The sequence below is a fragment of the Toxotes jaculatrix genome, chromosome 15, assembly GCF_017976425.1.
Source record: "Toxotes jaculatrix isolate fToxJac2 chromosome 15, fToxJac2.pri, whole genome shotgun sequence".
Classification (NCBI taxonomy): domain Eukaryota; kingdom Metazoa; phylum Chordata; class Actinopteri; family Toxotidae; genus Toxotes; species Toxotes jaculatrix.
Window position 1 is genome coordinate 9,152,986 of NC_054408.1, and position 11,811 is coordinate 9,164,796.

An 11,811-nucleotide genomic window follows, 5' to 3' on the forward strand; every position below is an offset into this window, starting at 1 on the left:
CAATCAGAATCCAATTTCAAACCTTAATTACTCGGTTGGCTCAAAGGTAATGAAGGAACATTAGACACCGATATGAATAACTCGCGTCTGTCAAGCCTGACACTTCATGTAATGCTGACTAGCACGCTGTCCTTGCCAGATCTGGCCTTTTGTCTCTGATTATGAGTCTACAGGGAGGGCGGTGATGTCAAATTGCAGCTAAAAGAATGTTAGTTTCCACCAGAACAGCAGCCATCATTTGAGCAGGAGTATTGCTTGAAGTAAAACCAAGACAAAAGCGTTTATGGCTGTTCTGAATGGCCAGGGTGAAGAGGCTTCCGCCACTGTGAGGGGTGAGACGCGATAATCACTCAAATGCTGATAACATCACACATTTGCTGACAGTATCTCCACAAAGGCATTTCATTTTTACATATGAAAACAGACGTATGTAGAGTAGTAGTAGAGTGAAAAAATAGCTTTATGGAGATATTTTCACCTCCACCTCTCTCAAAAGGGAAAATTCCAGTTGTTGAGTCAGGGTCACAGAAGCCTTTGAAAGTATCTCTCCATATTAAGACATATTTTGACTAAAAAAAAAAAATCTCAGAAAAAAGTTGCATGCTGTAGCCTTAAACCCTCTTATTTCTAACACATGCATGCTTTTACTCAAGTAAAATGTTCAGAGCAGGACTTAAATGTATTTTTATATTACTGTATTACTTGTTTTATTTAAGTAAATAGTATGAGTATTTCCTCCACCACTGCCTTTCACAGCCTCTGTGTTTGACAACCACTATTGTTTGAGGCAGTTCCTGCTGAACCATGACTAACATTTAAAATGCTGCCCTTACAGCCATGGAGCACATGTCACTGCCACCGTAATATTACAGCTCTCCAAGGAGGTACTGTCAGTAATGACCTATCAAGCCTGCAGGCCTCTGCAGTTTCCTGCAGGGCTCAATGGAGCAGAAAATAGGAAAAACAAACCAACAGAGTTAGTGCCTCTAAAAACGTTATCCAGAGCCCCCCTGTCAGCTGTCCTCTCTTACACTCGCAGCACTCCTCCTTCCACTTTGGGCTCGCCTACTATCGCCTTCAGTGAACTCTCCTGCATTATTCTTATCTGTATGCTGCTTATTGTCCTCACATTGAAAGGTTGTTTGTGTCATTTCACCCACTAATTAAGAGGAAAGGGCATCATGGACTCAGGAAAAGGCTGCCTCTCCTCCAAACAGACCAGCAGAAAATGGATGACAGGTTTGGTTGGTTGTGTTGTGTTGTTGAGTGTGACTCATGGAATAAAAGACTACCAGGAAGAGAACAGGAGATCAGGACGTTAAAGTGGGAAAGGAGTAAGACAGTCAAACCAGGTGCTCAGTGATTACTTCTATGTTGGTTAAATGTTCTGACTTTAGTATAACATTTTTTTTGTACGATTTATCACCAAAGAAAAAAAAAAAGGCCTGAAACAGTTTGCTGGGAATGAGCTGGGAACTATAAAGCTGGTGGAGAGTGACAAACAAAGAGCTGCTGACTCAAAACATCCTTTACCGGATTTTGCAGCCTTTGATTCTTAGTGCAATGCAGAGAATAACAAGAGTAATCAGACCCCCAGTGAAAATCACACAGTAGCTGATGTGGCTCACATGCAACTTAGTTTATTGGGGGCAGCTATTGGTTTGGGGTTAAAATCAGGCTTAATCTCCACAGCATCTGGCGTATGAGTCTACAGCCACAGCAGCACCTCTGACTTCGGCACAGCGGTGCATCTAGCTGAACCATAACAGCATGCTAAGAAGCTGATATTTAGGAGATATCACATTTACCATGTTCACCATCTTACTTCAGTGTGATGCTGCATTTGCACAAAATCGGCAGAGTGAGAAGAACAGGAAAAACACCCCTTATTCCAACTTGGGAGTGTTCGCGCATTATTTCAAGGTGGTTAGCCCTAATGCTAACATTGTAGTCAGCCAATGAATACACTGTGTTAGTATTAATATTCAGTTTTATTTTGATATACTTTAACTCCCAGCTGTGGTGCATGCCACTAATAAAAGCATCCACAGTCAGGCAAACACACTGCCTGCAGTACAGGGCTTTACATTTCAATCATCCATTGTTAAACAGCCATATCCTTGATAATATCACAACCTCTCTGCATGAAGTATGATCCTGGTGATACTAACAAAGGAAAATCATGCTGTAAAGACAATAATTATCTTCTTAAAATGACACTGACACAAATCTAAATAATTATTCACTTCTTTCTCTCTTTGTTGTTCTTAAAATCTTCAATGCAAATTACTTATCTACCCAAACTCTCCCCCTCTTCTCCTTTTCCAATCTCCATCTGCACCCTCTATAAATTAGTGTGTTTCTTAATGAGATTAATTACACAGAGGACAACAGCTTCTATGAGACAGGTGACGGAGATGCCACAGACAAGCGGTGACCCTTGTTCTGTCAATTTTCAGCTTTTCTTGTGTCTGGAGTGTGGATCAGGCTAATTTATTCCTCCAAAACTGCAGTGAAAAAGGTCCAGATCTGAAGCCACCGTCTGCTGTCTATGCCACAGATCTGGCACTGCTAAGGCTTATGACAGAAACTGTGAGACAACTCAAGTGCAGGCAGTCGAGTTGTTGGATAAACACACACACACTGCATAGTATCTGAAATCTCTAGCCTTTGGGAACCAAATCATTACCAAAGCTTTTCTTTTACCATTAGCAGATATTCACTGTATATTCCTGAGGTAAAAAAAAAAAAAAAACTTCAGAAATTATCAACAGATAAAACTAAGATAAAAAAACCAAGAATTATGTGCATGTTTGATCTTTTATGATACGCACCTTTTATGACAGGAAAACCTTCCTGCTGCAAAACCCTTTTGTTTTTCCAGACACGTGTTCAATATTTCTGTGCTGTTACTATGAGCACTTAAAGAACAAGAGATGAGAGATTTTTAGATCAAGGCTGGATGTTATTAACCCAGTTTCTGTCATGGCCTCTGTTGCTGCTGTTTCCTCACAGAGAAGAGAGAGAGAGAGAGAGAGAGAGAGAGAGAGAGAGAGAAAGAGGGAGAGAGAGAGAGAGAGAGAGAGAGAGAGAGAGAGAGAGAGAGAGAGAGAGAGAGAGAGAGAGAGAGAGAGAGAGCTCTCCCTCTTTTCACCAACATGTCTGAATATTTCATAGCACTCCAGTCCTGTTTAACTGCTGCTTGCCTGCCACATTTCACCGTGCTTCGTCGTTTCAAAGCACTACCGGCTAATGGAAAGAAGGGAATTCTCTGAAAGTGTGTTCAGAGCAGGGTTACCATTAATCAGAGTGTAACATCTGAACATCATGCGTAATTTAAAGCTGAGTGGATACTAATGGATTATAATTTTTTTTTAAGATTAGCCCTTTGCCATTGTGCACAATGAAATTCTGTGTTTGGTGGACAGATGGGTGACTGGACTGGCTGTGCCTCCAGGACAGATCAATGATTCTTTCAGCAAAGACAAAACTCCAGTTTTAGGCACGAGTTTGTACCTTGAAACCTGCAGGTTTAGAGCACTATTAGATTTTAAAAGCATTTTACCACATTTATCTTTAGTATCAAATCGAGAGAGCATCAGTAGCCACACATCTAACTGGTCCTTTCACTCCTTTTTTCTCTTTTGAGAATGTCATAGGGGTTCATTTGCTCAGGATCATGGTGGCTGAGTGAATTTCAGCTGGCCGTGACGTCGTGACATTCATTCAAATACACTACTTGTGAAAATAAAACTGTAAACAACAAAGCACTTTCAGTTCCACATGCCACCTCGCAGCATCCTACGCATTTTAGGAAAAACCTAGCCATGTGTCAAAACAGCTGCATGTGTAAAATAAAGAGCATGCAGCAGCCAATATTTAGAGCTCAGGACATTTTGACAGAAAGGGCATCCTGATCTGTGTTTTGGCACATTCACAGACAATTACTGAATTATCACATAAGTGTCACTTTAAAGTTCAAAGATGCTCCAGAAACTTGCACTCCTCAATTAGCTGCTTCCTTCCTTTCTAATAAGGCACCATTTATGAAGGCTTAGCTGTAACTAATGGCTTTATTAATGGTTAGTAAATCATATTCTAATGCTTTACAGATCAGTCACAAGCCATCAAAAAGAACGGCTTTATGGTTTCCAGGCAGTGAAACATTTGGCTGGTGATTTTTGACACAGGCAAATGATGTTGCCCTGTTGTGGTGTCTGATCAGAAAACAATTATGTGTGTAGTTGCTAGAGAGCATGGACTAGCAAGGTATTTAGTCGTTTAATTTGAAGGACTTGTTTGGTCCACGTTTTGTATCAAGAATGTCCTCCTCAACACAGGACACCTCTAAGTGACGCTCCAGATGGCTCTTACAATCAGGTACACAATGCAACTCCACTATCCGAGGAAATAAAACAGCTAATTACAGGCGCTCAAATGACTGAACTCCTCTTGTGAGGAAAACAAGTAGACAGCTGAATACAAGGAGAACAAAACACCAACACACGGTCACACAAATCAAAAGACAAAAGCAAAATACGTCACTTTTACTTCTATCACGTGTATCTTTACAGACACTGCATCTCAGTGGTATGAACCAACCCAGTGAATACAGACATTTCATTATGGACTTTGCCCTTTACAGCAAATATGGGTGAGGTTGTTAGGAAATGCTACTGAAACTGGTGATTAATGCTCAAGATTATGTGACTAAAATGTGCATGAAACTGAGAACTATGTTTTAATCCTACACCTGTGGGTCTCCACCTGTAATGACATCATAGAGCTTCTACCTTGTATTGATAAGAGTGCTCAGTTTGACCTGAAGAAGAAGAAAACATCGCCTAATACCTTGACAGAAGATAAACAGGGAGTTCAGGTGCAGGTTTCTTGTACTTATAATTTGACATTTTTTAGACATAGACCAAGACATGCTAACAGTTCCCCCTAATTCCAGTCATTATGCTAAGCTAAGCTAAGCAGTGGCTTGACAGTTTGGGAAATAGATTTTCTTTATTTACCCAGAGTGAGATGAGAAGACTGATACCACTCTCATCTCTCCGTTAAATATGAAGCTAAAACCCAGTGATGTTATTACAGCTGGTCTTAATCTGTTCAAATATATTTATTGATTGAACACCTTGATGTGCATGACTTGCTAACAATGAGTGTTTTTAATGTCCGTGTTTGAATTACATTCTGCTGTGTTGACTTTTCCACACATCACACACTGGTCAAGATGCTGGTACTGAGAAATAATAAAATAATGATGTAATTTTAAACAAAAGGGTTTATTTTGAGAACTGCGTGTGCGCATCCCCGCATTTACCTAATTTCTAGGTTGAAGTGCCCCATCATCCAATTGTAACCCTCAGAGGTTCGGTTCAACATCAGTAGCGCAAAGCGCCCACAGAGGAATGTGTCCATTCACATTAGAGCTTTAGGGAGGGTAACACAGAAACATCACTCCCTGCAATCTATTACTTAACTGAGTCATTCCTCTCAGCATTGCCTCCAAATTACATTTCTGCTTTTGAGATGTGTGTTTTTTCCCTCCTCTCCCACATCTGCAGCAGGGCCGGTGAGTGGACAGGCTTCCACTGATTGCCTCACTGCGGCCGTGATTGAACGGGGATGCGATGTATCTCCATATGGGGCTATAAGCTGCATACCAAACGGGTAAGCAGCATGCACTAGAGAGCCATGGATAAGTGAGGCATCAGCGAGCGGGAGGGAGGGAGGGAAACCCTGCACAACACGGCAGGCACTACAGACATCAGACATTATTCAATGCAGCAGCACAGACAAGCTTTGTTACAGCACCTCAGGGTTAATCTGGATATAATAATGCAGATGATCACATAAATTATAATAGGTATAATAAGATAATGTTCAATCTGGCTCATGTTTTAAAGGCAGACTATGTGCATATCTCCACAACACGTCTCCTGTTACAGCTCTTTGTCAGAATACGAGGGAGTGGACAATATAAATAGGATTTATGTGAGAGACAAAGATGATGCCAACGCTACTACGGCTCTATAAAGGCAGAGAGCAGAAACTACAGAAGCAGTGAAGTTAAGAAAAAAGGTTTAACGTGTTCAGGCTGTAAATGCACTACACCAACAAAAATGGGTTTGCTTTATTGTTCATTTCAAGTTTATTTGTAGAAATTAAATATATCCCTGCTTTGCTATGTCTGTCCATACTAGTATTTATATCAAAATCAATTTAATACATGGGTCTACTATTTAATACATTTAGTTGAGTGGAGTGGGGAAAACTGTTCGTGTCAGTCTTTAACTTGTAATTACAAGTCAGGTAATGTTCATTTCTGACACTAACGATGCCTCCTAATTTAATGCAAAGAACCACAGACATGTCGACAAGCTAATGGCAGAATGGATGCAAATGCACCACCGATTGCTGTTACATCAAAATAAAATCCAGTATTAACACCAATCGTTTCAGCTAATTTTATGTAATCTATGTATAGCTAGAACTGCTACAAATATATAGCTCCATAAAAATAGCTAATTTAGCCTGTTTATCTGGTATGACAAATGCATGAACACACTCAGATCAGAATGTCTGTTGTTCTTGTTCTTCCGATTCTGCCGACATTGCCTGCATGCAGCATTAACTAAACCAAATACTAAGATGCTGGTTTATTAAAATGGATTATAGGTAAAAGTTAGGGTAAAATCAGTGAGACCATTTAGTTCTTCGGGCTAATTATTTTGGCATGATACTTAAACAATACTGTGGGGAAATGGAGTACATATAACAATATGTGCTCTTTTTTGGTAATTTTAACAAGTTTATATTTGTGTACAAGTTTATATTTGTGTACTACTATTAATATTCATATTTAAATCTATACAATTTAATAGATTTAAATATGTGATTTTGGTAGCTTAACCACACTAAATTACTGCCTCATTTAGTGTGGATTATGTGGATTAGTCAATATGTTAGTTTATTAAAATGGCAGGTTACCAACTAGGGTACAATCAACATGTAAATTTAGCTTTAGCTTCAGCTTATGCTGGCTATGGCTATATCACAAGCTAATTTTCACTTGCTTGTTACAGCTTCTTAAATGTGAGGATTTGTTGCTTTTCTCTCTTTCATCTAATCATAAATACAGTATCTTTTTAAAATTGTTATTTTTCACATTTTTCTGGAATTAACAATTAACTAATTAGTACAAACTGAGCGCCTGATCATGAAAATAATTATAAATTTCAGCCTGAAATGTAATTTATACCTCTTGCATGCATCATGTATGCAAACATCAAACCTTCCTATCTAGACCTCTGGTCCAGATAAGAGGCTACAAATCCTACTGCGGACATCTTCTCAGAGAGGCCTCATCTCTTTAATCTTCAATCTTCAATATTTTCCCCATAAGTGCTGTGACTAGCAGCATCAAACACAAGCAAAACACCTGCTTATCTGAGGCAAAAAACCACCTCTGAATTGGAATGAGGTCAGTATGTTTAGCCGTTTATGGCTGTTACCGTGGTTCTTCTGGGTTTTTAGCTCAGTTTTGTAGTTCCTGCAAATTTTACATGCCGTTTTCATTAAAATTGTACCCTTCAATTATCTACTTTAATATTTTTTTGGGTGGTAAAACAGACAAGAAAAAGTCAGACTATGAGTTTTTCACTCTCAGTGTTTCAGTTTGTAGGGCTGAGTACATCAGTCTGGCACCATGAGCTACAGCCTGACACAGAAATGCCTACCATAATAATGCATGTACACACACACACACACACACACACACACACACACACACACACACACACACACACACACACACACACACACACACACCTCTGCTCTGTCTTGCCAGATCTTGGAGACGCAGACCTCTAATGCTGTGTGACTGCACTCCCTAGGGCTTTCTTTCTGCTCTGCTGGATGAGCTCTGCTGCTTGCGTGTAGAGAAATCAGGGATTCCCTACATTCCCTGGCTTCTCTCCTCCTCTATTCACCCATTTATTCCCCCTCTAGCCTTGTGTGAGCTCGGTTATCATTAGGGAGGCATTCTCCCTGTGACAATGATAAAACAGCCTCAGCAGATACCGCATCTATTTCTTATAGTCAAAGCCAAATGAAACCAATTTAGGGAAGCGTCACTATGACAAATTACAGTATGGCAGGGTATCTTACACTGTAAAAGCTTGTTGTAAATGTGTATGTAAATGTAAAATCTGTGAGGGATGCTTCTTTTTTGTGCCAGTTTTAACATTAGGACAAAAGCTCATACTGTATGTAAACCTTAAAGAGACAGCTTACTTAAATATTACATCCACTAATGAGGCTTCATAATGAAACTAATAATGAAATATGAACTCATGAGTGTCATTTTAACTCATTAGTACAACTGCTTTGTTTTAATTTACAGCTGAGAGACTTAATCTTTTCCCAGCCAGGCTCAAGAATGATGGCTGACAGAAAGCGAGGGCTGTCTGTGGCTACTTTGTCAGTGTAAGAAGCCACTTTGGCCAACAGCCTCGACAGGTCTAATGGCCTGTTTGTAAGGCTGATTTGGCCTTTTATATTTTCATACCCTGGCTGTTTAAACTGGCTAATTAAAATGTACAGACTGACACGTGACCCCAAATAACTACAGCAAATAAGACTAAACCAAGAATTATTCAACATGTTTTGACCTAAGGGGTAGACCTCTTTCTACACTCAATCTGTGCTAGTATTTAACCAAATAATACGTGTATTGAAATGTAATTGTGCTGAGTAAGTAGTCAGTCATTTGATTACTTCATCAGCGCAAGAATAATCGACAATCATTTTTCTAATCTGATAAATATTAAAAGGAATGTGTGAATCAGCGTATTTCCAATTATGTCCTCTTCCTTTCAGTCCTTTTTTATTATGCAAAAATATTTTTCATGTTTGTAAATAAAAAATCGTTCAAATTTTTGTCCACTGATCAGTTATAAGAAAAAATATTATTATTATTATATTACTAATATCATTTTCAGAATTTTTGAATAAGCAAGTAGTTTACAGCTGAAACGATTAGTAGAGTGGTCACATGCCAGAGAACCTGTCAAATTTCTATAATCGATAAAGTTTAAGCTTTTGCTGCAGCCCTAAATTCGCGCCCCCCAAAAAAGCAACTCCTACAACCCTAATGCAATTTACATACATCCTTTATGCATCATGCAATTCAGTTTGCCACTCTCAAATCTTCCAGTCAGGACTTCTGGAGCTGAATTTCTGCTTCACGTACTGCAGACAACATTTCCCAAAAGAAGCTTTCCATCTCTTTTAAGTTCAACCACAACTGGATGTCTCATCAGCATTTTCCCCTCAAGTGCTGTGAGTGACAGCATCAAACACAAGCACCAACACCGGCTAATCTGAGGCAAACCTCACCTCTGAATTCGAACGAGCATCCGGCATAACTTACACCTCTCCAGTCCTGGTACACAGATACTGAGCATTATGTCCGATAAGGAGCCAACGCTGCAGACAATTCGTAAGTGTCTCAGAAAGGTGTTGATTCAACTTTATGGCCATTTTGGAGACTGTGGTCTGTGGGGAAGTTTGTGAATTGTACTGCGTTTTGCAGACGTGTTTCTATTATTTTGGCCACGCCATGCATATCAATGGGAGTACACTAAATAACAGAAACGCCTCAGTCTCCAGTACCTCAGTTCAGTGTTGTGTGTCTGTCGCCTTTTCAGTAACACCAGTCATCCCTGAAAAGCTCTGGGACGTGCTGGTGACTCTACATTAAACTACCACGGATATGGTCATTATTATTTATCAACTCTGAAGCACTAACGTATTAAAGAAACATTAAAGTGGTTCCTCTAGTTACTGTTTAAAGAAAATGTCAGGTGATTAACTGATCTATCCACTGTCCGTCTCTTCTAACTCCTGCATATTAATATTATTATTATGCGACAGGTGTCCTACCTTTCCATCCGTCTCTTGGGTTGCTGGAAGAAGTTAATTCATGCAACACATTCCCAACAGACAACAGAATTCACCTGAGTTGACTGGAGGTTAAATCTACCGCCGCAGCCAGCGGAGGCAACAAGAAAAGAAAAGGGGCTTTTTTTTGCTGCATTGCACCTGCCCAAACGCGCCTAACTTTCAGTGGGAAGTGAGCTGTCTGGTCCCGTTAATGTGAGATTAATCCTCCGAGGTCGTGGTCGTGATGTTGGACAGATCGCCCCCTCCCCCTCGCCAAGAAAAAAAAAACAAAACAAGGAAAAGACATAAATAAAACATCATTAACTGGAAACAAGCGGTAGCGGCTGACCATACGTGCCATATGCCGGAGAAACCACGGCGGTGTTTGGTGTCCCGGAGTGTTGCCGGTTGACCTGCAGAGCGGTGGTGTCCTACCTGGTGGCTGCGGACAGAGGTGAGCAGGAGAACACGGCGGGCTGGAGAGGAAGAGTCAGTCCGGAGATCCGGGGACAGTACGTGAGTGTGTCGGTGCGCCTCGGCACCGTCTGAAGGCAGAGATCCACAGCCAGGGTGTTCCCGACAGGAGGGGGCGTGGTGTGTGTGTGTGTGTGTGTGTGTGTGTGTGTGTGTGTGTGTGTGTGTGTGTGTGTGTGTGTGTGTGTGTGGCATGCAGGCAATCCTAACAAATAAGCTTATCTCTGACAATGCGACATTTGTTTCTGCTCCTACTGTTTGTATGTAATAAACGTAATGACCCAATTAAAGGAGAATTCCGTCCAAAACCAAGGCAAAAATCCTGCAGTGCTGGGCTCTGAATAGCTTCCTGGAAACTCCCTGTTGTCATTGGTGGTACATTGTGTGTTGCGGATTTCTGTGGTGTGTGGTGTGTATATATATGTATATACATACATACATATGTATGTATATATGTGCAATTATCTGCTGTTATGTGTGTGTGTGTATGTATGTGTATATAAGATCCCCTCCTGTATATATTGTATTTCTTTTCCATGTTTATTTTTCCTTTATACAGTATATTTATTTATTGCTCCTTGTGACTGCTGCTACAACCGAATTTCCCCACGGGGATTAATAAAGCTTAATCTTAATAATCATCATCAACTAATTGAAAATTGAAAAATCACAAAATCATTCAATGATCATGAAAATTCAAAGTTTCAATTTTCATTCAAGTTTGCATATTGCATTCACGTCATTATGACGCATTGCTCCGCCCTACACAAAAGTAGATAAGCTGTTTTTATGAGTATAAAAGTATTGATACTGGTATGGGTATCAGCAGTACTGGCCCTGTATTTACTTGGTATGGGATCATACCAAATTTTGCTGAATCTCACACTCCTATTGGTTTCTATGTTTTTTTCGTAATACATGACCTGAGATTTAATGGTCTGGCCAAACCATTAGCCAATCAGAGATGACGACCCACCTGGTTGTTAGAGGGGTGGGACTTAAAAAGGGCCAGGTGCAGGCCGGGAAGACGCCAGAAATAGGGGAATATGGAGGTGCTGTTTGTGAGTTCTTTCAAATCTGTGAAATACTGTTGTTCATCGGGTGAAAACCCGGGACTTTGAGTCAGTGTGTAACCTGATAAAACCGGACGGACGCTGAGCCGTGTGTTGGAGCTGGTTTCAGCTCGTAGTTTAGCTAAACCACGGTACCACTGAGACCAACACGCCGTGCACCCAGTCCGCCATTACCGCGCCGATTTTGGAGGAGAGGAGAGCGCGTGTGCGCGGAACACAGACTTCCACCGAGTTTCTGAGTGAGTATGGAGACAGTGCGAGCACACTGAGGGAAACAGAGCAGGTGTATCAGACCAGGTGTATCAGACAG

At 40.5% G+C, this 11,811-nt stretch overlaps 1 protein-coding gene across 3 annotated transcripts in view; it reads right to left on the reverse strand.

The window, feature by feature from the left end:
* The window catches only part of sytl5 (synaptotagmin-like 5), a 34,969-nt gene extending 24,481 nt beyond the window's left edge, over positions 1–10,488 (reverse strand). For all 3 annotated transcript variants that reach the window (XM_041057986.1, XM_041057988.1, XM_041057985.1), the window contains exon 1: positions 10,390–10,488. The gene's annotated coding sequence lies outside the window, so the exon portion shown is untranslated. The remainder of the gene's footprint in view (positions 1–10,389) is intronic.
* Positions 10,489–11,811: the final 1,323 nt, after the last annotated feature.